This window comes from Cervus canadensis, chromosome 31, assembly GCF_019320065.1.
Source record: "Cervus canadensis isolate Bull #8, Minnesota chromosome 31, ASM1932006v1, whole genome shotgun sequence".
Classification (NCBI taxonomy): Eukaryota; Metazoa; Chordata; class Mammalia; order Artiodactyla; family Cervidae; genus Cervus; species Cervus canadensis.
The window spans coordinates 8,309,248-8,334,920 of NC_057416.1; the positions used below are offsets into that span (position 1 = coordinate 8,309,248).

The 25,673-nt window shown below is 38.6% G+C and overlaps 1 long non-coding RNA gene across 1 annotated transcript in view; it reads right to left on the reverse strand.

Moving 5' to 3' along the window:
* Positions 1 to 12,563: 12,563 nt before the first annotated feature.
* The window catches only part of LOC122432449, a 45,763-nt gene continuing 32,653 nt past the window's right edge, over positions 12,564 to 25,673 (reverse strand). The window contains exon 3 of the long non-coding RNA XR_006266826.1: positions 12,564 to 12,626. This is a non-coding gene — a long non-coding RNA (uncharacterized LOC122432449). The remainder of the gene's footprint in view (positions 12,627 to 25,673) is intronic.

Genomic DNA, 25,673 nt, shown 5'->3' on the forward strand with positions numbered 1-25,673 from the left:
GCCTGGAAGGAAGTCCAACTTATGAAAATCCAGGTAGAAAAAAAAAAGTGTCAAAAAATTAATGGCTTATTCTCCCGTTATTATTTGATAGAACAATGTTAATTGGATCCCATCAGAAATTTACCTTTGACTACCATGCAGCCTTCTCTATAATTGGCTCCAGAGATTTTACCATGTAAAATCCTTTCTTTGGATTTCCTTTCTTTGGCCTGTGCTTTTTGCCAAAGGACTTAAATGTATTAAGTCCTCCTAACAACTGTGGACTGTGCTAACACTAAAAGGAAACATGGGTCCTGAGATATTTCTTTCCCGAAATATCAAACATGAAAAACATTTAACTATAAATGAAACCAACACTTGTTACTCTGTATGAGTAGACTGACCTTGAGTTTACATGAATTGGTTAGAGAAAAATTTATAGAAAACCCATAAAAGAACAGGTATAGAAATATGATAAAGCTATTTTTATAGTCATGAAGATAGCAAATTAAAGGATTTCAATACAAAATACCACAGTTGCATATAAATTATTCAGTTTTACTGTACGGTCTGATAAAAGTACTAAAAAATCCTTAAATTAACAAAAATGGTTACATATGTTTTTCACTTTATCCTGAAAGGGAAATATATATATATATATTTACCACAGATATTGGCAGAATCAGTTTATACAATTTTCTTTAGCTTAAATATGAGATTCTTTCATTATGGTCTGTAGTACACATAGGCAGTCATTCAGTCACTCAGTCAGGTTCGACTCTTTGTGACCCCATGGGGTGCAGTATGTCATGTTTATCACCAACTTCCGGAGTTTACTCAAACTCAAGTCTGTTAAGTCAGTGATGCCATCCAACCATCTCATCCTCTGTCGTCCCCTTCTCCTCCTGCCCTCAGTCCCTCCCAGCATCAGGATCTTTTCCAATGAGTCAACGCTTCGCATCAGGTGGCCAAAGTATTGGAGCTTCAACTTCAGCATCAGTCCTTCCAATGAACACCCTGGACTGAACGCCTTTAGGATGGACTGGTTGGATCTCCTTGCAGTCCAAAGGACTCTCAGGAGTCTTCTCCAAACCACAGTTCAAAAGCATCACTTCTTTAGTGCTCAGCTTTCTTTATAGTCCAACACTCACATCCATACATGACTACTGGAAAAACCATAGCCTTGACTAGACAGACCTTTGTTGACAAAGTAATGTCTCTGCTTTGTAATATGCTGTCTAGTTTCATCATAACTTTTCTTCCAAGGAGCAAGTGTCTTTTAATTTCATGGCTGCAGTCATCTGCAGTGATTTTGGAGCCCCCCAAAACAAAGTCTCTCACTGTTTCCACTGTTGCCCCATCTATTTTGAGACAGTCATTAACCCCTTCTGATATAAGATGGATTATAATGAAACACATAGAACTAAATTCAGCTTATGTAAATGGTTTTAAATTGTGATTTTTCCCACCCCAGTTTAACTGGCTGTTCATACTAGGTAACTTAAGAAAGGGCCCTGTCCTGCTGTAGCAGGTACTGTGCTGTGTCTTCATTAACATCTTAGCTTTCTTGGCGGTGCCTGAAGGATCTGCTTTATTTTGTTCATACCCCCAAAATATGTGGATGTGCTCTAGGGGTGTGGTGGAGTCAGTACATGCTAGGTTCATGAGAAAGCAGAATATTCAGATTGTCTTGGGAAAAAATAATGTACTAATAGAAATTTCCTTTCATTAAGCTGGTAGAATTCTATATTAAGTTAATCTTATTCTGCTATACACAATAAAAATATGTATATGCACCTGAAATACAAGGGGGGGTTAATTCACTTGTTCATCATCCTGTGGATGAAATTTTTTGTCTTCAATAAGGCAGTTACTGTTTAACATTAAGACCACTTTTTCCTTGTTACCTGGCCATCAGCTACATCAAATATCATAGAGTAGAAACATGCTGGAGAATGCACTAGTACTGTTAACTCATCTGTACGAAATGTTTCATGCTTTTATCAGTTCCAAGTAGTATATTGCTATTAGTATTCATCAAACATTGCATTTGATGGCTTTATATGACAATAGGATAAAATTCTGGCAAGATTTATGCCTTTAGTTTAAAGAGAAGGCATCTCTGATTAAAGTGCTATTTCATATCAGAAGAAATAATAGATGACTATTAAGGCATATGTGTGCTTTATAGGCCTTCTGTAAATTTTTAAAAGTAAGTAATAAAATGCTGCACATTATTAATTTGGGCTTTAAAATGGAATTTTAAGTGCCCTTTGTTTCACATAGTGGTGTAAGTTGAAAAAGCCAAGCAAATTATTTGGATAAATGTCAGCACTCTGTGTGTATAACAGCAATGATAGAATAATGCTATTATTTTCTTCTTTAAATTTTTATTGGAGTTCTTTACAATGTTGTGTTAGCTTCTACTGTATAGAAAAATTAATCAGCCATGCATCTAGCCTCTCCATTTTGTACTTTCTTCCCATTCGGTCACCATAGAGCATTAGGCAGAGGTCACTGTGCTATATAACACGTTCTCATTAGTTACCTGTTTCATACATGGTACCAGTGAACAGCATGTATATTATCTATGGTGAAACAGATCACCAGCCCAGATGGGATGCATGAGACAAGTGCTCGGGCCTGGTGCACTGGGAAGACCCAGAGGAATCGGGTGGAGAGGGAGGTGGGAGGGGGGATCGGGATGGGGAATACGTGTAAATCTGGCTGATTCATATCAATGTATGACAAAACCCACTGGGGAAAAAAAAAAAAAAAAAAGAGACACAGAAGTACAGAACAGACTTTTGAACTCTGTGGGAGAAGGTGAGGGTGGGATGTTTCGAAAGAACAGCATGTATATTATCTATGGTGAAACAGATCACTAGCCCAGGTGGGATGCATTAAAAAAAACAAAAAATAGTCTATATGCATCAATCCCAATCTCTCAGTTCCTCCCACCACCCCTCTTCCTCTTTGGTATCCATACATTTCTTATCTAGGCCTGTGTCTCTGTTTCTGCTTTGCAAATAAAATCATCTGTACCATTTGTCTAGATTCCACATATATGCATTGATAAATGATACTTTTCTCTTTCTGACTTACTTCACTCTCTGTGACACACTCTGGGTCCATCCACGTTTCTACAAATGACCCAATTCCAGTCCACTTTATGGCCAAGTAATATTTCATCATATTCATGTACCACATCTTCTTTATCCATTCCTCTGTTGATGGACATTTAGGTTGTTTCCACGCCCTGTTTATTATAAATAGTGCTACAATGATCATTGGGGTGCACGTGTCTGTTGTAATTGTGGTTTCCTCTGGGTATGTGCCCAGGAGTAGGAGTGCTGGGTCATAAGGTAGTTGTAGGACTTCTCTGGGGGCTCAGTGGTAAAGAATCAGCCTTCAATGCAGGAAATGTGGGTTCTGTCCCTGGGTAGAAAAGATGCCCTGGAGAAGGAAATGGCAACACACCCCAGTATTCTTGCCTGGGAAAGTCCATGGACAGGGGAGCCTGGCGGGCTACAGTCCATGGGGGTCATGAGAGTCGGACATGACTTAGCAACTAAACACCACCACCAGGGTAGTTGTTGTTTCAGTTTTTTTAAGGAACCTGCATACTGTTCTTCATAGTGGCTGCATCAATTTACATTTCCACCAACAATGTAAAAGGGTTCCTTTTTTCCACACCCTCTCCAGCATTAATCTTTTTATAAGTTTTTTGATGATTTGTTTTTGATGGATCATTTTTTATTTTCTGAGTGGTGTGAGATGATGCCTCACTGTAGTTTTGTTTTGTCTTTCTCTAAAAGATAGTGATGCTGAGCATCTTTTCATGTGCATCTTGGCCATCTGTATGATTTCTTTGGAGAAATATGTAGTCAGGTCTTCTGCCCATTTTTTGATTGGGTCATTTTTTTAAAATAAACAACTAAACAGCTGTATGAGCTGTTTGTCTATTTTGGAGATTGATCTCTTGTCGGTCACTTCATTAGCAAATATTTTCTCCCATTCTGAGGGTTGTCTTTTCATCTTGTTTATTGTTTCCTTTGCTGTGCAAAGGCTTTTAAGTCCTATTTGTTTGTTTTTATTTTCATTACTCTAAGAGGTGGGTCAAAAAAGATCCTGTTGTGATTTATGACACAGAATGCTCTGCCTATGTTTTCCCCTAAGAGTTTTATAGTACTCAGCCTTACATTTAACTTTTTTTTTTTTAATTTAACTTTTTAATCTATTATGTGTTTATTTTTGTGTATGGTGTTACGGAGTGTTCCAATTTCATTCTTTTACATGTAGCTGTCCAATTTTTCCAGCACCACTTACTGAAGAGACCGCCTTTTCTTCATTGTATGTTTTGCCTCCTATATCATAGATTAGGTGACCACAGGTGTGTGGGTTTATCTCTGGAGTTTCTATCATATTCCATTGATAGAAATTTCTATTTTTATGCTAGTACCATACTGCCTTGACTACTGTAGCTTTGTAGTATAAAGTCTGAATTCAGGAAGCCTGATTGCTCCAGCTCTGTTTTTCTTTCTCAAGATTGCTGTGGCTATTCAGGGTCTTCTGTGTTTCCATTCAAATTAAAAAAAAAAAATTGTTCTAATTCTGTAAAAACACCATTGGTAATTTGATAGAGATTGCACTGAATCTGTAGATTGCTTTGGATAATATACTTCTTTTCACTCTATTGATTCTTCCAATCCAAGAATATGTTATATCTCTCCATCTGTTTGTGTTATTTCTTTCATCAGTGTCTTATAGTTTTCTAAGAACAAGTCATTTGCCTCCTTAGGTAGGTTTATTCCTAAGTATATTATTCTTTTTTGCAATGGAAAATGTGATTGTTTCCTTAATTTGATTTTCTTATCTTTCATTTTTAGTATATAGGAATGCAAGAGATTTTCTGTGTGATTTTTGTATCCTTCAACTTTACCAGATTTATTGAATAGCACCAGTAGTTTTCTGGCAGCATCTTCAGGATTTTCTTTTAGTATCATGTCATCTGGAAACAGTGACAGTTTTACTTCTTTTTAAGTTTGATTCTTTTTATAATACTTCATTTTCTTCTCTGATTGCCATGTCTAGGACTGATTATAAAGACCAGGGCTTCCCCACTAGCTCAGCAGTGAAGAATTCACCTGCCAGTGCTGGAGATGGAGGAGATACAGGTTTGATCACTGGGTCAGGAAGATCCTCTGGAAAAGGAAATGATAACCCACTCTAGTATCCTTGCCTGGAAACCACCATGGACAGAGGAGCCTGGTGGGCTGCAGTCTTGTTGTTTTATAGTCACAGTGTCCTGTCCGACTCTCTGTGACCCCATGGACTGCAGCACTCTAGGCTTCCCTGTCCTCCACTGTCTCTCAGAGTTTGCTCAAACTCTGTCCATTGAGTCAGTGATGCTGTCTAACCTGCTGCTGATCTCTTCCCTTTTTGCCTTCAGTTTTTCCCGGATTCAGGGTCTTTTCCAATGAGTCAGCTCTTTGCACCATGTGGCCAAAGTATTGGAATTTCAGCTTTAGCATCAGTCCTTCCAATCAATATTAAGGACTGATTTCCTTTAGGATTGACTGGTTCGATTTCCTTGCAGTACAAAGGACTCTCGGGAGTTTTTTCCAGCACTACAATTTGAAAGCATCAATTCTTTGGCACTCGGCATTCTTCATGATCCAACTCTTAAATCCATCCATGACTACTGGAAAAACCATAGCTTTGACCATATGGAATTTTGTCAGCAAAGTGATGTCTTTGTTTTTTAATATGCTGTCTAGGTTGGTCATAGCTTTCCTTCTAAGAAGCAAGCGTCTTTTAATTTCATGGCTGCAATCACCATCTACAGTGATTTTGGAGCCAAGAAGAGAAAATCTGTCAGTGCTTCCACTTTACTCCCCCTTCCATTTGCCATGAAGTGATAGGGCTGGATGCCATGATCTAGTTTTTTGAATGTTTAGTTTTAGGCCAGCTTTTTCACACTCCTCTTTCACCCTCATGAAAAGACTCTTTAGTTCCTCTTCACTTTCTGCTATTAGAGTGGTGTCATCTACATATCTGAGGTTGTTGATATTTCTCCAGGCAAGCTTGATTCCAGCTTTTGCTTCATCCAGCCCAGCATTTCTCATGATGTACTCTGCCTATAAGTTAAATAAGCAAGGTGACAATATACAGCCTTGATATACTCCTTTCTCAATTTTAATCCAGTCAGTTGTTCCATGTAAGGTTCTAACTGTTGCTTCTTGATCCAAACACAGGTTTCTCAGGAGACAGGTCAGGTGGTCTGGTATTCCCATCTCTTTAAGAATTTTCCACAGTTTGTTGTGATCCCCACAGTCAAAGCTTTCTCATAGTCAATGAAGCAGATGTTTTTCTGGAATTCCATTGCTTTCTCTATGATCCAGTCAATGATGCAATACGATCTGTGGTTCTTTTGCCTTTTCTAAACTCAGCTTATACATCTGGAATTTTTTAGAACACATACCGTTGAAGCCTGGCTTGAAGGATTTTGAGCATAATCTTACTATCATGAGAAATGAGTGCAATTGTCCAGTAGTTTGAACATTCTTTGGCATTGCCCTTCTTTGGGAATTGGAATGAAAACTGACCATTTACAGTCCTGGGGCTACTGCTGAGTTTTCCAAATTTGCTGGCATATCGAGTGCAGCACTTTAACAGCATCATCTTTTAGGATTTGAAATAACTCAGCTGGAATAGGGAATGGCAAACAACTCCAGTATTCTTGTGGCGAGAACCCAATGAACAGTACAAAAACGATTACAGTCTGTGGGGTTGCAAAGAGTTGAACACGACTGAGTGAGTAAACAATGACAACAACATGAGAGATATTTAATTGTGTACATGTATAATATTACATTTTATACAATTAAAGTAAATCATCCCTTCCAAATAGTTTTGGATCCTAATTTTTGGGGGTGTTCAAAGTGGAAGAGAAAAATAATTTGAAACTTATTCTCTGACTCTTTGATGTTGGTCCAGATAGAATTCTTTGGAGGAATAAAATAAAGTGGTAAGGCCTATTTGGATGAATCTCTAGGAATCAGGAAAGCTATGTGACTAGATGTTTAGTCTGATGCTTGAACTGTTCAAGATATGCACCCACAGTAAGTCAGCTGAGTCTTCTCAAGTTCGTTAGGAATACACTGCCTTCCAGTAGGGACTTCAGACTTCAGTGCTAAACTACAAGGTGGAACCTTCAGGTTGGTTGGGACTCTGGCTCTTTACCTGGTGTCTGTTGAAGTTCTTCAAACAGACCTCATGCAGTGCCTCCCAAGCTGAGAACGCAGCCGCCGAGAATACCTGAGTAGGTTACTGCACCCACAACTCTGAGAATGCTGTTGCCCCTCAGTGTAATTTAGCCCTTGAGTGTATGCAGTTTGCCTTTGAAATGTTATCACTTTATTCATTTTTCATTTGTCTATTTAGCTATTGTACTTTACTATTTGCTCTCATTTATAAATATTGAAAAATAGGTACTTAATTCTCAGAATGACTGGATATCAGCAGAATATCTTGGCCCCTTAATAAGCACGTATCTCCGCTTCTGTCATCTGAGGTAAATTCTGCAAAAACAAAATCAGCTTCATGAAATATGAGGCATCTGTTAAGCAGCACAGCACCCTGTGACTGAAAAATCTCCCCCGAGAAGTCAGCAAGGAGAAGATAGGAGGGGAGTGGAAATTCTAAGCATTTAATATGCATGATCGCACCTAGTTTTATAGCAATGTTATGTGTACATATTATGATTATTCTCATTTAACAGATAGTAAAAATGAGGCTTAGAAATTGCTCAGAGTTAGAGCAATAATGCCATATTAGCAAACCATAATGCCAGCATCAAAATCCAGCTCTTCTCAGATGTCAGTTATCCAGCTTTTAGCCATGGGAAAACTTATCTCCTTACTCATGGACAGTCCAGTCTCATTATGAAAACATTCAGCATCTACTCTCATTATGATCAGGACATAACAACACAAAGGAATGGGAAGGAAGACCCATCCTGGGAGGAAAAACTATTGTAAATGATGACATCCAACTTTTGTAACTAAAGTAGTTCTCCATCTGCCAATTCCGACTTGGAAGGTAAGCAACAGCGTGTCGAAAATCAAGATTCTGGATTCCTTTTTTTGCCAGAATGCTACAATTGACTTGTTTTCAACTGAGTGGTCTGGTGGATTAGTAAAAAAAAAAAACAATTAGGCTTTAAAATCAATGCCAAATGGGTTTTAACCTTCAGAGGCTCTTATTGGCCTGTGGGAAATTAATTTCTTTGATGGACTTAGACATTTATAAGATAAAATAATACTTAGCTTTCAATTTATGAAGAAAAACAGAATAGGTATTCAATAATTGATAGTTATTACTGACAGATTATTATAGTTATTTTTATTATTTACTTAAGTCAGACATTGGGAGGTTTGGATTTCTTTACTCCAATTTTTATAGAATTAAGTGGAAACTGACAAGAGCGTGAATTATTTTTAAGATATTTTAGAACCACCATATGTACATACTAAGAATACATTTAGTAACATATATATATATATAAAAATATATGGCATTCTTTATAGTTGAACAGAATCCTATAGACTACTAGACTAGATATTCGGCTTCTCCCTATTACATTTTGCTCTGGCTGTCCTCAAAAATTCTTTTAAATCATTAAGTGTTAAATCAGAAATTTCCTCTGTACTACTCTCTTTAAACATGAACAGAAAACTATGATGTGGCCACTCCATGGAAACTGGCAAGCATAGGAAATGAGGGCCTCAGTATTTTCCTGTTTGGTTTAATGCTGTTTTTAATGAAGGTTTCTCAGGGTCTGAAGCTTACATAATTTTATGAGCTGTTTCTAAGTAAAAAGGCACAAATTTTCAAATAGAAGATTAGGGCTTTGGGTAGAGCCTTGGCCTTAGAGCTGATTCATCATCAGCTTTGTATAGAATCTTCCTTGAGATCCAGAGTCTTCATGTTGAAAATTCTTCCCCATTTGTAGAATCTGTCTAGTTCCTTTTACATTACTGATAAATATTATTTATAATGGCTTTGTTTCCCGTATCTTATCTCTCTTGCCACACTGAAGTCCAACCCCACTTTCCCCATCCTGTTTCCCTTCTTCAGTCTTTCTCTCTTTTGTTACTAGTCTTTATTGGGGTATAGCAGCTTTACAGTGTCGTATGAGTCTCATCTCTACAGCAACGTGAATCAGCCACTTATGTACATACATCCCCTCTTTTCTGGATTTCCTTCCCATGTAGGTCCCCACAGAGGACTGAATAGAGTTCCCTGTGCTGTGCATAAGTTAGTTATCTGTTTTATACGTAGTGTCAATAATGTATGTATCTCCTACCTCACCTAGTCACCTATTGAAGATTCCTAATCTTTCTCACCAAAGCAGTCATCACACTGGCCCTGCTTCATTTATCTGGACTTGCACCATCCATTATTTTACAGGAACTCTAACCACACACTGATGACTGTGCATTGGATTTTCAGAATCTCTCTCTCTCTCTCTCACACACACACATTTGAGCATTTTCCTTAAAAATATATAGATGTTTTCTGCAAAAATGCAGAAAAATATACATATGAGTACATATGAATCAAGGGAGTGTGTACAATCTGACACAACCATTCTGTATTGTAGGTGTTCTTATATCTCTATGAGCAGATAGAGATACGGTTTGAGAGTGGAAATATCAGATGTCGTTAGTGCCCCTTATGCCAAAGCTTCCCAGGTGGCGCTCGTGGTAGAGAATCCTCCTGCCGATGCAGGAGACACAGGTTGATTCCCTGGGCTGGGAAGATTCCTGGAGTAGGAAGTGGCAACCCACTCTAGTATTCTTACCTGTAAAATTCCATGGACAGAGGAGCCTGGCAGCTACAGTCCATGGGGTCACAGAGTCAGACACAACTGAGTGAGCATGCGCGCACACACACACACATACCAGGCTAAAGGCCTTAGACATTTCACTTAAGGCTGGGAAGGTCAATCAGGGTTTTTCCATGAGAGCTGATCAACAGATATGTGATAAAAAGATCTCCAGTGGCAAGTTGGAAGCATAGCTTGAGAAGAAGGGAGGTGAAAAGACAGGCTGGTTACTCTATAGTATCTATAACTAAAGGTCCAAGGGGAACTGTGTGCATGAGGGAAAAAGGAAAACAAAAATATTCTTAAGAGATAAACTTGGCTGAGCTTATATACTGATTAGAATTAGAGAATGAAGGAAGAGGAAATTAAGATATATATATAATGTTTCTATCTTGAGGATGTAATTGGATGATGGGTGAGTGGCATAGGGAACTTGGTGAAAAATGTGAAGTTTTATAGGTAAAAAGAAACTTTGTGGGAGCCTCGTTAGAGTTTGTGCATGATTGAGATACTTGTCTACAGTATGTGATCTCAGTTGGACATGCTTTCAAATGACTTTAAATTGATTTAGAAAATTTTGGCCCTCTTCTTTGTAGCTTTCATTGTGGCTCAGATAGTAAATAATCTGCCTGCAATGCAGGACACCCAAGTTCAATCCTTGGGTCAGGAGGATCCCCTGGAGAAGGGAATGGCAACCCACTCCAATATTCTTGCCTGGAGAATCCTGTGGACAGAGGAACCTGGCGGGCTACAGTCCATGGGGTCACAGAGAGTCAGTTATGGCTGAGCAACCTAATGCTTTCACTTTTCTCTGTAGCACTTCCATTGTGTAGAATATAGATTAGTTCTCAATCTCTGTGGTAAAATGTTTGCACTACTTTTTCAGGAACCCAGAAGCCTCATGCTCTTGGCTCATAACAAGGAGTTTGAATTTGAAGTTGTTTTTCTTCCTGCTGAGGATAAAACTGATGTTCAAAACAGACAAGCCAAGAGCAAGGCCTCTCCTATTCATCATATCTCAAATTAGAATAAACTCTATCTTTTTCTCAAGTTAGTTGTCAGGATGCTTACCTGAGTGGCTCAAACTTCTGCAGAAATGCCTTCATTGCACTTATTTTTAGTGTTAAGCTCTGGCTGTATTAAAGGTAGATTCAGTAAGTGGACATGGGAAGAATGCTCACAGCTTTGCTGAGAAGCTACTGTTGAAGACATTGCCCATTCTCCTGTTCTCTGTCATTTGTAAGAAGTGCCCAGGGAACACATTATTCCTTGACTTCAGCACTGGAAAACTCTGATTCTCTTACAAAGCAGGTTTGATATTTTTGATCAGAGAATGGAAAGTGTGTAACTCAGTTTGTTTTTGCCTGAATTCTCAGAGTTAGAATTTGTGAACAAAGGTAATAACCACATTCGGTTGATGTTAAACTTTGCATGGCAACCCACTCCAGTATGCTTGCCTGGAGAATCCCATGCACAGAGGAGCCTGACGGGCTGCATTCCACTGGGTTTCAAAGAGTCAGACACAGCTGAAGTGTCTGAGCCCAAAACACAGCACAAAACCCCAAACTTAGACACACCTATTTTATACAATTATTATTCCAGCTTTCAGAAGTATGCTAAGATACATGTTTCCTTTATAATAAAAGGTTTGAAAATTTTTAGAAGTGTATAGGTTCTAAATAATAGATGAGTAAATCATCAAAAATTCATTAATTGTATATTTGCTTACAAGTGATCATATTTTTATTTCACTATTTTCTACCTGAACTCTCAAGAAAGAAATAACTTGATTTGTAAATATAGTGAAATCATCCCCTCAGAATTTTGATATTTGGAAAAGTTTTATTTTAGTCGTTTCTTAATTATAACAAATATCTTTCCATTAGGAAATGACTTTGCTTTCATTGGTTTTTCTATAATAAAAGGAGATAATATACCTACATACAAGGATATATATATATATATATATGTGTGTGTGTGTATCATTTCCTCCATCACATTTCTTTTTAGACTACACCTATATTTGTGCTTTTACCTCTGCCTTTCAGTTCTAATTCTTTCATTTGCCTGTGAAGCTTGGAGAAATTAGGTGTTTGTAGTTCAAATTTGTGATAACATCTCAATGTGCTTACCTTTCCTGGAGGCATTGGAAGGCTTACTTTTGGGCCATAGGTTATAGCAAAATGCTACACAAGAATATGTGGGAGTTGGAGTTTGTTCTATGAAGTATGGCAACAACATCAGAGGAAGCAATTACATACAAGACTGTCCCATTTGTGAAGAGAATGAAGACTTCTATAAGGAATTGTTACTTAGTCGCTAAGTCTTGTCTGACTCTTCCGCAGCCAGATGGCCCCATGGACTGTACCTGCCAGGCTCCTCTGTCTGTGGGATTTCACAGGCAAGACTACTATGTAGTGGGTTGCCGTTTCCTTCTCCAGAGGGTCTTCCCAACCCAGGGACTGAACACATTAACTCCTGCATTGGCAGGTGGAGTCTTTACCAGTGAGCCAACTGGGAAGCCCCTGTAAGGCATAGCAAGACAGAAAAGAGATCTTAGAATGGTGTAGTAGTCTGCTAGGGATGCCATACAAAATATCACAGAGAGAGTGCCTTAAACCCAGAGATGTATTTCCTCACTGTTCTGGAGTTGGAAGTGCAAGATCAGGCCACTGTCAGGGCTGGCTTCTGGTGAGGCTTGCCTCCTGGCATTGTAGCAGGCAGAGTTCTTGCTGTATCCTCACGTGGCTTCTCTCTGTGCGTGCATGAAGAATGAGGCAGGGAACAAGAGAGAGATCAGAAAAGACCAATTTCTGGTGTCTGCTCCTCTTGTAATAACACCACACCTATTGGATTAGGACTCTTTCTTTTGATCTCATTTATCCTTCTTTACCTCCCTAAAAACCCTGGACTCCAAATACAGTCGTAAAAGTCTCAACATATGAATTTTGGTGGGACACAATCCAGTCCATACCAGATGGTAAGATGATGGGAAACAGAATAAACAAGTCAATTTTGGCGTCTTGAATTTTGTGCCCACTTGAGGTTGTCTAACTCTAGGCTCTCACTTCCTGTCACAGGAGGCTGCAGGGAGCAGAGAATAATGCGGAGTAAGGGACCTCAGTAGCATCATTTCCTTTTCCCAAGTTTTGAATAAGAAATTTTGAACACTTTATATCTATTTTCCTTTCCATTTTGATTCCAAACAGCTGGGGGGTGTTGATTATGTATATAATCCATTCAATAAGATTTATACCAACATTTATGTACTGCATTTTCATTGGAAAACACATATTCCACCCTCCAATGAAATTAAGCCAATTTAACCCTTGTTTTATACTTTTTTAATAGCACCATTTATATGTTTTTAGTTTATGATTGATATCATTAAAAAAATTTTCATCAGGATTAATTGCTTTTTTGAAAATTTCAAATATTTGATTTGTTGATTGTTTATTTAGAGCATATCAGGGTTTTTTTTTTTTTAATAAACCATTACTCTTGCTATTGAAAGCTTCCTTGATGCCATTATTTCAACCATGTAGAGTTTCTGTGGGTTAAAATTTCACAATCCAAAACACATCTGTATTAAATCCTTTCATTAATTTTTAATCAATAAAAATTTTAATGCATGTATTTTCAGTCACTTCTTTTTGGCATTAATTTTATTAATTTTGCCAGACCTAGTTTTTTCCAGGCCTCAAATTTGCAGATTTCAATTTTACCAATAAGATATATTTCCTTTAGTTGTTTTGTTTGTGGAATTTATTATTTACCAGGAGTTTTCTGGCAGAGCAAAAAAAGGTAAGCTTTTTTTTTTTTTTTACCATAACACAACTAAGATCATTGTTTCAAATTTTCAAAATACAAAAGTAATTGACAATCACATAGTTTAACAAATAGAAATATGAGGCTATTTTATAGTTTATGGGTGAGCAAATTTGATAAGCCTTTGGAAAGTAATTTTCTGTGTCTGTTTAAAGTAACAATAAACAGCTATGATTCAGCAATTTGATTTCTAGGAATCTCTCTATAGAAATGATAAGTAGGTAAAAATGTACATGCAGTATTATCTTTAATGGCACAAATGCTGAAAAACTGTAAATATCCATCATGCTAAGGAAAATAAATTTGGTTAGTTCATATGCTGAAATTAAATCCATCCATGAAATGAGAGATATAAACCAGCAACTCCTTCTGAGGAATTGCTGTCTAGTGGGTATAAAGTTTCAGTTACGTAAGATGAAAGATTTCTAGAGATGTGGGTACAACACCATCTGTAGAGAATTGTACACTTAAATTTTGCTAAGAGGGTGGATCTCACGTTAAGTGCCCTACCACACCTAGAAAAATGTAATAGAATTACAGATGGAACCTCTTAGAAAGTTAATCTTGATATATCAACTTTGCTTTGGTAGAGGTATGATGGGTATTATTTTTCTAATGAAAATTAAGCTAAAGATAGATTTTCAGTGTTTGGGAATGAGAGTCATGAGGAGTCATTAGTGGTGTTGATCAAATATTTTGGTGCAAATGGACTGAGCTTCCCTACAGTCATTGAATTAGTGTAAATTTGCCCCTTAATTCGGTGACTGACATGAGTGGAAGTGACATAATACATTTGGGTGGAACCTTAAATTTCAGTGCATGGTTAGCCATAATGCCTTCTTTCTGCCTATGCAATTGTAACACAAATATAGAGTCAAATTCTGCATGAATAAGATACATCTGTGATTTTAAGCCCCTGAGAGTAGGGGCTTATTTTTTACTTACAGCATAATCTAGTTTAATCTGTGCTGATCTTAAATGTTAAACATACTCTTACCCCTGGGCTTGTGATAGATTTGGAGCTATTTTGAAAAGTCTTCTGTCTGTTCTTCTGTCTCAATCTAGTGTATATCTTACCAGCATACAACAACATAATCTTGTCAGTTGGCTTCATTAGACCAATGAAATGAACATTTTAGTATGATTTAATGTAAGCTCTTTTATCATTCCTTATTTATTAAATTGGCATGAGTAAGATAAATATCCATTGTATCTCTGATCATTTTACCCATCAATTTCCAACGCATCAGTTGCACCCTTCTATGAAGGGTCTTTGATACTTTCCGAAGTGCTACCATAATTGGCTTAAACATATGAACACAACAGAAAACACTGTAACTGTCTCTTCTGTGATGCAGGATACACTTGATAAGTTGACTGTCTTGTTCCCATCTTAGCATATGTCAGTTTTATCAACAGGCAAAATGATATAAGTTGGACACTAGAGTAAAATGTGTCACTATGGTAGTGTCTCCCAAGTGAATTCTATGTTGAAGTTTGGGGGCCTTTTTTTCTAAGAAGGGAAATGTAACCACATACCTAATACTCTCCTGGGAGGTCCCTTAGAGCCTCTAGGGAAAAACTCTGTAGAATCTGTCTTTACAGATTCCAAACTTTTCTGTGATGACTGGCAAGTGACCACGTACTGGCTCTCAGTCAGGGGGTTCCATCAATAGCTGATTGCTTTGATTGCTTTGCCTTACCTATCTTTTGCCTACTTATACAAAACCTAAGTGCTGGCTTTGATTCTAAATACTTTGCATGTGTCGATTTAATTCTCAACAACTCTGAGATAGAAGCCATTATTTTCTCAATAAGTAAACTGAGGCACTGGAAAATAATTTGTCTCTGGTCATATAAGTGGTAAATGGATTCAAACCCAGGCAGTCTGAATATGAAGGAATGTTCTCAACCAGTATGTTGCATTGCCATTCAAAAAAGTCATCGAAGGCAAGTATTACTACACAGTCTAGTGTTCAAAGGAAATGAAAGAGGCAAACCCTGAAAGACTGGTCGTGTTCACCAAGAATAAGGGAATACTGGCATGTCATCCTAGTGATGTATTTGACGCACGACAGGGGACATACAGGAACCCAAGTCTGTGTGAGTGGTAGATTCTGATCTCTGCTGACTAGTGCAGCCTGATGACAAAAGTTATGTATCAAGAGATATGCCATTAGTTCCACTTTGTGGTGTATAAATGTACAGTGGTACTCATTACATTGCAGATTTAGACTGTAATCACTTTGTAATATATAATAATAAGTTATACCTGTTTCTTGTGTTCTGAAAGTTTAAATATTCTTCAACAATGGAAGTAAGACAGTTGCACATAGACAGGAATCTTAATGCTAAACTATAGCACTATAGCATCTCAGTACAGATGATTCGGTGAAAGTGGAAAAGGTGACACGTGATTTATGTTTATTCATTGCTGTATCCCGAGCCCAGCACAGTGCCAGATGAGTTAAGGCTGTAGTTATAACATTATTCATTTTCCAGTGAACTGTCTGGTTTATAAGAATCACACATTGAAAAAGAACAGCTTTCTCAGCATATAGAAGATTTTTGTCATGCGTGCATGCTAAGTTCTGTCCAATTCTCTGTGATCCCATGGACTATAGACAGCCAGACTCCTCAATCTATAGGATTTCCCAGGCAATAATATTGGAGTGGGTTGCCATTTCTTTCTCCCGGAGATTGTCCTAACCAGGGATCAAGGCTGCATCTCCTGCACTGGCAGGTGGATTTTTTTTTTTTTTTTTTAACCACTGAGCCACCTGGGAAGCCCTACAAATTCCAAAAGAAAGTAGTCAGATGTTTCAGTGTCACCCATGACATACAGACCCTGGAGCATCACTGTTACCCCAAGAACCATGATTAGGCTAATTGATCGATTAGGTTAATTTGGTGAAAAAACGTTCACCAAAGAGGAATTGAACAATACTGTTAAATTAGAACACTGAGTATTCATTTATTTTCCCATAAGTTCCCACCTTCACTTTTTGAGTTATTTATTAACAACTTATTTGGTAATATTTGTGAAAACATTTATTAATATCTATCATGTCACATCACTTAGATACTGACTCTTCTGTCTGCCCCTTCCATGTTTAAGAACCACTGTGTTTACACCGCTTCACCTGGATAAGCCCAGCCACTGTCTTATTTAAGGTCAGACCCAGGAGCAGATGGACTTGCATCAACTGCCTTAATTCCCACTTGCCATATAATTAAACAGTCACAAATGTGGGGGATTAGCATTTAGATATCTTTAGGAAGCCATTATTCTGCCCACCAAAATATATACTAAAAAAATGTTTTGTTTAAATATTTATAATTGAAGTCACTTTTCATTCCTTCCTGTAGATCAGGGCTTCCATCTACTGCTGCTATTCTTTAGGATGGAGAGATCTTTGGACACTTCTCATGTTGCTAGTTTACTGGGATATGACTCTCTCAGATTTTTAATGGTATGAAGCTATATTCTACATTAAAAAACCACTTCATATTTTGCATTGGGGATAGCTGATTAACAATGCTGTGGTAGTTTCAGGTGAAGAGTGAGGTGACTCAGCCACACATATGCAGGTATCCATTCTCCCCCAAATCCCCCTGCCATCCAGACTGGCACATAAAACATTGAGTAGAGTCCCATGTGCTTACAGTAGGTCCTTGTTGGTTATTCATTTAGAATACAGCCATGTGAAGGATATTTTCACTGGATATAAAGTTCTAAATTTACAAACACTTGCTAGTTTATTTTTTCCTACTTGCATCACTTAAAATGACCTTCTTCCATCTTCTGGCCTCCATTGTTTCTGAAGATCATCATCTATCATTTATAGCACTTACCCACTTTGTGCAGTGTCTTTATTTCTAGTTTTTAACATTTTAAAATTACTTATTTTTCAGAAGTTTTCAGAAGAGGTGCCCAAGTTTGATTTTCTTTGCCGTCTTAAAATTTTTGGGTTTCAGTGACCTTCTTAGATTTATGGCTTCATGCTTTTTCATCAGTGTTAGACAATTCTCATATGGTCCCTTCAAAACTTCTCTCTTCATCTGGTTCTCCAGTCATACACAAGTTGATCCCACAAATCTCTCAAGCTCTGCTTACTCAGCCTGCATACTCTGTGCGTGTGCTTGCAGTTTACACATTTCTGCTGCTATTCTACAAGTGAGACTATGATGAAATCAAATCAAATCTTTATTTGTAGTATTTGCATTTTTTAATGTATAATTTCCTATAGAACTTTTCTGTTGATATCTCCTGGCTTTTTCTCTAGCTCCTCTAACATTTATTCTAATTACGCTGGAGTCCTTATCTGCTAGTTCCTACTTCTGGGTCACCTGTGGGTCTGCTGCTATTGTTTATCTGCCCCCTCAATTATGAATCATATTTCTTGCTTCTTCAGGCCTCATAGTTATCTACTGCATTCCTGCCACTGTATATATGTAAAATAACAGTAAGTACAATAGTAAATAATATTTGCCAAGAAAGGGGGGGCCTGCCTTATCTACACTCCAGATTTTCTTCACCACACAGATTGCTAGTATAGCAGATCCGTCAGTCCAATTGATAGTTGAGGTATTTCTGGACCTTGTTGCAGCTTTAGTTGGGGGCTCGTTCCCCACTGGCCTGCACTATTTTCAGGGAAGGATTAGGACTTTTCCTTCAGCACGGTTTGCAGTCTGAGTAGGAATCTATGTTGTAGGGTCCAGTCACTAGTTTTCCAAACCATGGTTGATTTCTTTTTTTTTTTTTTTTAAACAGAACAGTTGCTAGCTTTTTGGATCACTAGGTATGTCTCTGGGCTCTTGAACCTGACTCTCTCCTCCACCCCCAGTGTTAGGAGTTGCATGCCCTTGGCAGGAGTTCCTGTTCTACTCCATGCAAGGTGGAGGCCGTGTCCATCTGTAGCTGACTTGGCTCAGCTTTGATGCTCTCCCAGTGTGGCAGGTTGCTGATGTGCATTCAGGAAGACCCTTTGTACCTTTGGGAAGAGGGGTACAGTAATCACTTTCAGGTCTTCCCTACCATCACCTGACCCATGCCTACAGAGAAGGCTCTGTAGGAAGAAACTGGTGGGTAGGGACAGACTTTCTGTTTCTATTGTGAGTCTGAATTCATCATACAAGCCACAGACAGCTGGGAAAAGTTCATTAAAAGTGTCTGGATTCTCTTTACCCCAATCTGGTTGGTTCTTTTTCCTACCAGTCTTAAAGGATCGAAGGCAGCCTTGTATCTTGTTTGTTTCTGGATTTCAGTTTATCTAGGTTTCTTTACATCAAAATCTCTGATCTCACAGCTTTTCCCCAATATTCTTGTTGTTAGTTTGGCAGTGACTACATTTTAACTGAAAGGAAAAAAACCCTTTGCTAAAATTTTCCTTTCTCTTTGATGAATTATCAGAGCAATTTTGAAAAAATTGTTATTGCTATTAAAGTTGAAAATAGGTTTATTCTCTTTCACACAAAATGATATTCTATTCTGTGTAGCTGAAAATACAGCAATGGTTCACTGCTTTTATTTTCAAAATGATACTGAATGCTGTTAAATTTGATAAATTTGATGTCACCCTTTTCAGTGTTCAGCCTATTTGCTTTGTATTTTCAAGTATATATCAAAACAGCTACAGTGTGCTACATAGTGAGTATAAATTTTGCACACTTGATTAATATTGAATATAAGTCACCTTATGGATATGAACTAACATTTGTGGAAGTTGCTATCAGGTGGCAATGCTAACCCTGTAAATACGCATAGTACCTAATTATAACCACTCAGTGTCATGGTGCAGAAAATCATTAGGGCTCTAAGACAATACATGCCTTGATAAAAATAACCAAGCATTATTAGTAAATTGCCTTCTGTTAGAGGAACGTGAACTGGAAAATCCAAAAAAAGCAAGAATTAAAGTATATTTATACATTATCCTGTTATAAAAATTATTAAAGGAGACAGAAAAATATCTGGTTAAGATGACAGAAATAGAGGGGAATTCAGAGGAAAGTCAATCACAAAGAAATATAAAATGAAATGCTATATGCTTTGTAATATGGCAAACAAGCTGAACTCTGGGCTGTCTGGTTTTTCACTATGTCAGCAAGGTTTCCACTTGCAATTAGAGTGGTGGAAAGTATACATTTAGATTAGATCATAATGGGCAAATTATGTTAACTCCTGGAACTTTAGATGTTTCCTGTGAAGACAGGTGATTTTAAACATTTCCCTCCCAGCCACATACTTTTTGCTTAATCTCCCATTAAGTTCCCAACAACTGGTGTTTGATCGGTTACTCTTATTAATCATAGTCTTTTTGTGAGAGCCTTCAATGATTCCTCAAATTCTGGGCACCTCCCTAGAGAAAGAAGCCTCTTAAGTGTCCACTTTCTTACCCAACTTCACCAGCCAAGCTTGGGCTGTACACAGGAGATGCTTCCCTGAGCTCTTGAAGCAATGTGTCACATGCTGTTTTCTCCTTCATCTCTGTCACCCTCACTGACGCTCCAGGATATCTCATCACTCTAACTGAGGCAGTGATTTAAGATGAGACTGAATTATTTTATAAAGATGGATTTTCAATGTTCTTAGAGTATTTCAGGTGATAAACCCATCCTCCAAGTGAAAGTGAAATTCCCTTGGTTGTGTCTGACACTTTGTGACCCCCATGGACTACACAGTCCATGGAATTCTCCAGGCCAGAACACTGGAGTGGGTAACCATTCCCTTCTCCAGAGAATCTTCCCAACCCAGGGATCGATCCCAGGTCTCCCACATTGCAGGCAGATTCTTTTACCAACTGAGTCACCAGGGAAGCCCAAGAATTCTGGAGTGGGTAGCCTATTGCTTCTTCAGTGGATCTTCCCGACCCAGGAACCGAACCAGGGTCTCTTGCATTGCAGGCGGGTTCTTTACCAACTGAGCTATCAGGGAACCCTCCCCCCCCACCAAAAAAAAAAAAAAAAATCCATCCTCCAACTTGTCCACAAGTACAAAGAATATATTTTGTCACCCTCTATTGGGTCAGAAATTCAGTCCCCTCCTTTATGGTCCGCTCCCAGAGAACTTCATGGTAAGCATCTCTTTACCTTCTCTCTGTAGCCTCTCAGACTCTAGGGCGTTGTGTTGTGTATGTGGAAGATCACGTGTTGTTCACTAGTCCTTCCTCTCCCTGCCTCTCACCATCCCCCTCCAGAATCTTCTAAAAGATTCTCTCATTTCTTCCAGTCAAAACTCAACAAGTCTCTCACAAACAAAATAATACAATTGGATTCTTCAAACCCTCCATCTCCTTCTGTTACTTAGAAATACTTTGATCACCTAAAAGCCTGTCTAGAATAACCTGAAATGATAGAACTTCTTCAATCTCAAAAGTCCCAAACCCAGTTTTCCCTGTGGATTCTGAGAATTCCTCTAAAAATATTTCTCCGAACACAGCAACAGAACTTCTCATATTCTCTTTTATTCCAAATGTATACATTCAGACCCACTCAATTATGCTTTTATGGAAATATCCCCCAATTTTTACAAGGGAGTTCTGTTCCTAATCTTGACTCTCAAGCCATTTTGATGGAAAATTCCTCTTGCTGATTCAGCCAAGCAATCCATAAAACTACACGATTACTTTGTTATCAGAAAGAGCTCTTACAATCACTTCCATTTTCAAGCACTTTCCTCTCTGACCAGTTTAAAATAGTATAGGCTAGCTTATGATAAAAAACACAATGCTTCTCAACCAATTTTTAAAGACAGATTTCCATATAAGCATATTAGCTGAAATGCTTTCCTCTTCCTTCTTAAAGGCTTAACCTTAGAACTGACATAAATACCTAGGAAAGCGTGGCCTGTTCCTGTGTGTCATCATCCATGCCTTCAAGTTCAGTGTACTTGTCTGTAGCATGCCTGGGAGTTACTGGAAGTGAGTTCATTGGGGGTGTTTCCTCTACTGCTCATTTTTATATTTAAAAAAGAACTTAGGCTATAAGCTGCTTTTTTATTGTGAGAACTTTGTATAAGAAATCACTATTCTGTTTCCTCTCTTGCCAACCTCAAGTCCTTATAGCAAACCATACTCTGTCAAGTTCTATCATGGTAAAATAAGCTGTGTTTCTTTCTCTTTTCCTCCAAAATTTCAAGACAATAAAATGAGTGCAGTGCTATTTAGGCAGCAAAGAAAGAAACATAATGTTGAGCTGCACCCTGAAGACACTTCTTTTGTATTATAATGCTTTTTATCCACAGATGTTAGTTGAAAATTGATATAATGATGTTTCTTGTAAGTCTACCAGAAACAAAACAAAACAAAAAACATTTTAAAAGTAGAATAGATGTAATTGTATGTGATAAATGAGCCTAGTGGAATTGTACTAGAAACCCACAGGGAATAATTATCTATCAGTGGCACCTGCAGAGGAATTATAAGCAGCTGCAGAATTTGATTTTTGAACAAAAAAAAAAATAGAAGAGAAAATAACTTAAAGACTGGTATTAAGAATTGAGAAGTTAGAGAACAGAACAGAATATAGAATGAGAAGAGGAGGATTTAACTGGGATTTCAGTCCAAAGATAATAAGGTGAAACACAGCTAGAAATGCATATATATTTAATTGTTATGGAGAAGTGTGCAGGGCCAATTAGGGGAGAGGTAGGGAAAACATTGAGTTTGAAGTTTAGACTCACAATGTCTCTCACGTTTAGAAATGTAAAACACCTGAATTTAGAAACTCTTTTGTTAGGCAGTGGGCTGTGATAAAAAGTATATAAAATCAAAAGACAAAGATATGTCCAGCCCCTGCTGTGTCACCTACAAGCTGTATGTTCTTTGAAAGTTATCTGATGTTTCTGATCATTTGTTTACATCATCATGTTGTGAAGACAAGTCAATTTGCATTTGCTTTATACTTTGCAGAGTTTAGTGAATATTAGGTACTTAGAAAATGTGGATTCTCATTATACCTTTTTATTATTTTGATAAATTCACAAAGTTAAAAAAAAAACTTTTCTTGAATATGGACAAAGTCAACTCTTGTTATTTGAAGTAATTCTATAAAATCTGTGCACACACTGAACCATTGGGATAGTTCCTCCGAGATTTGGGTGACATGTTCATCCACCTATAAAGACACAGCCTTGCCTTCTGTGTGTTTCTAGTCAGACATCTTATATAAAATGTATTGGTGATTTGTTAATTCACACCTGGAGGAAGTCTGTTTAACCCATGAATTTTCTTCATAAGGCACATCTCAGTCTTCTTACTGTTACGGACACTAGACAGCACTTCAGCACGACAGATGGGCCCTTTTCCTTACAAGATCACCAGTAAAAAGCACACACATATGGCTAAATAAATGTACTACAAAAAGGACACATTTGTAGAGTGGGCTCTGAAATGAGAAGGCCAAGTGTCACCTTGCCTGACCTCACTTGGGATCACACTCACTGGGTGACTCAAGTGTTTCACCACTGAGTGCACGACCACAAATAACCACAACAGTCCACTTCAGTCACTTAGTCGTGTCCGACTCTTTGCGACTCCATGAATTGCAGCACGCCAGGCCTCCCTGTCCGTCACCAACTCCCAGAGTTTACTCAAACTCATGTCCATTGAGTCAGTGATGCCATCCAACCATCTCATCCTCTGTTGTCCCCTTCTCCTCCTGCCTTCAATCTTTCCCAGCATCAGGATCTTTTCAAATGAGTCAGCTCTTTGCATGAGGTGGCCAAAGTATTGGAGTTTCAGCTTCAGCATCAGTCCTTCCAATGAGTATTCAGGACTGATTTCCTTTAGGATGGACTAGTTGGATCTCCTTGCAGTCCAAGGGACTCTCAAAAGTCTTTGCCAATACCACTGTTCAAAAACATCCCTTCTTTGGCACTCAGCTTTCTTTATAGTTCAACTCTCACATCCATACATGACTACTGGAAAAGCCATAGCTTTGACTAGATGGACCTTTGTTGGCAAAGGGATGTCTCTGCTTTTTAACATGCTGTCTAGGTTGGTCATAACTTTTCTTCCAAGAAGCAAGTGTCTTTTAATTTCAAAGAATCTGCCTGCAATGCAGGTGACCCCAGTTTGATTCCTGGGTTGGGAAGATCCACTGGAGAAGGGAAAAAGCTACCATCTGCCCTCCAGAACTAGTCCATAGGGTAGGAAAGAGTTGGACAGGACTGAGTGACTAACCACAAAAGAGCTGTGAGTATTTGAGAAGAAAATGTCTATGCAACATCAATGAAAAAATTACAGAGGGAAAAAAAGGAAAGCATTTGGTAACCCAGTTTTCATATACATATTTACATGTTTGTTTTTATTATGGTCGAAGTCTTCTTTAGAACTCAGAGCTTGAAGAACTTGGTCTCATCACATATGTGATGACTATCAGAGAAGAATGCCTGGGGTTTTCAGAAATGTCAAATTAATCTTACTGATAAATCACTTTCCTAAGTCCATTATGTGAAAATTAAGACTCACAGATTCTTATTTTTGTTGTTTAGTCACTAAGTCTTGTCTGATTCTTTTGTGATCCCATGGACTATAGCCTGCCAGGCTCCTCTGTCCATAGGATTCCCAGGCAAGAGTACTGCAGTGGATTGTCATTTCCTTCTCCAGGGGATCTTCCCGACCCAGGGACCCAACCCACATCTCCTGGATTGGCAGGTAGATTCTTTACCACTGAGTCATCAGGGAAGCCCATAGGTTCTTATGCTGACTGTAAAAATAAGATATTAATTACAGCAAAAATAACTGAAAAATTATATCAATGGCAAAATACTGAATCCCTACTTAGAAACCTTTAAGCATTACGATGCATGTTGAGGTAGTGACCAAAGAATACAGTAGGAACTGGGAACCCCTGATGTGGATTATACTGGGATATGCTTAATTTGGACTCTTGTTGTGGTATAACCTCATCCCATGAGACTATTGTGGGATGTACCTTTCTCCTAAATCTTACAGCACTCTTCTTGAAACTGTGTTGGCCAAGTTGCTCTCTGACATTTTTCCACAATTGAATCATCTAGAACAATCTGATTCTTAAGAGGAGCACACCTACTCAATGGTGGCTTTCCTAAGAACCCCTTAAGAGTGCGTGGGCTTCCCTGGGAGCTCAGACAGTAAAGAACCAGGTCTGTAATGCAGGAGACCTGGATTCGATCCTTGGGTTGGGAAGATTCCTGGAGAAGAAAAGGGCAACCCCCTCCAGTATTCTTGCCTGGAAAATTCCATGGACAAATGAGCCTGGTGGGCTACAGTCCATGGGGTCACAAAGAGTCGGACATGACTGAGCGACTAAGCACATCAGTGAGGCAGGAAAATTAGTCCACTACTCAGGGTCACTGTTCTTAGAAAGAGAAGAGAAACAACTCAAGCAGAACTCTTGCCCACTCCCCCAGATCACTTCAATCCCATCTGTGCTGTCTGACTCTCTACAGCCCTTGCTCACTCTTTTTTTCTCATTCTATCATGGACTCTGCTGTCTGTTGTCTACTTCTCCTTGAAAACAGAGACTAGATCCTATCCATGAAGATGGTTATGGTTTTTAGCACCGTGCTTACCACAGTGGAGGGCTTCCCTGAATGCTCAGCTGGTAAAGAATCCCCCTGCAATGCAGGAAACCCCGGTTCGATCCCTGGTTTGGGAAGGTCCCCTGGAGAAGGGAAAGGCTACTCACTCCAGTGTTCTGGCCTGGAGAATTCCATGGACTGTATAGTCCATGTGGTCACAAAGAGTCAGACATGACTGAGCGACTTTCACTTTACCACAGTGGAAGTCCTCAAAGAAGCTTGTTACACAGTGTGGGAGGAGACTGAAAAAGAGCAAGCCTTGCAGGTGAGTGTCTGTAGTGACAGGTGTGGGAGGCACTGGCTGTCGTCCAGAGAGCAGAGCACCTGTGTCCATCAGGGCTGGGCCTCAGCCTGGCTGCCCTGCCCTCTGCCCTCCTTGGCGACACTGTTCATACATGTTTTCCCACT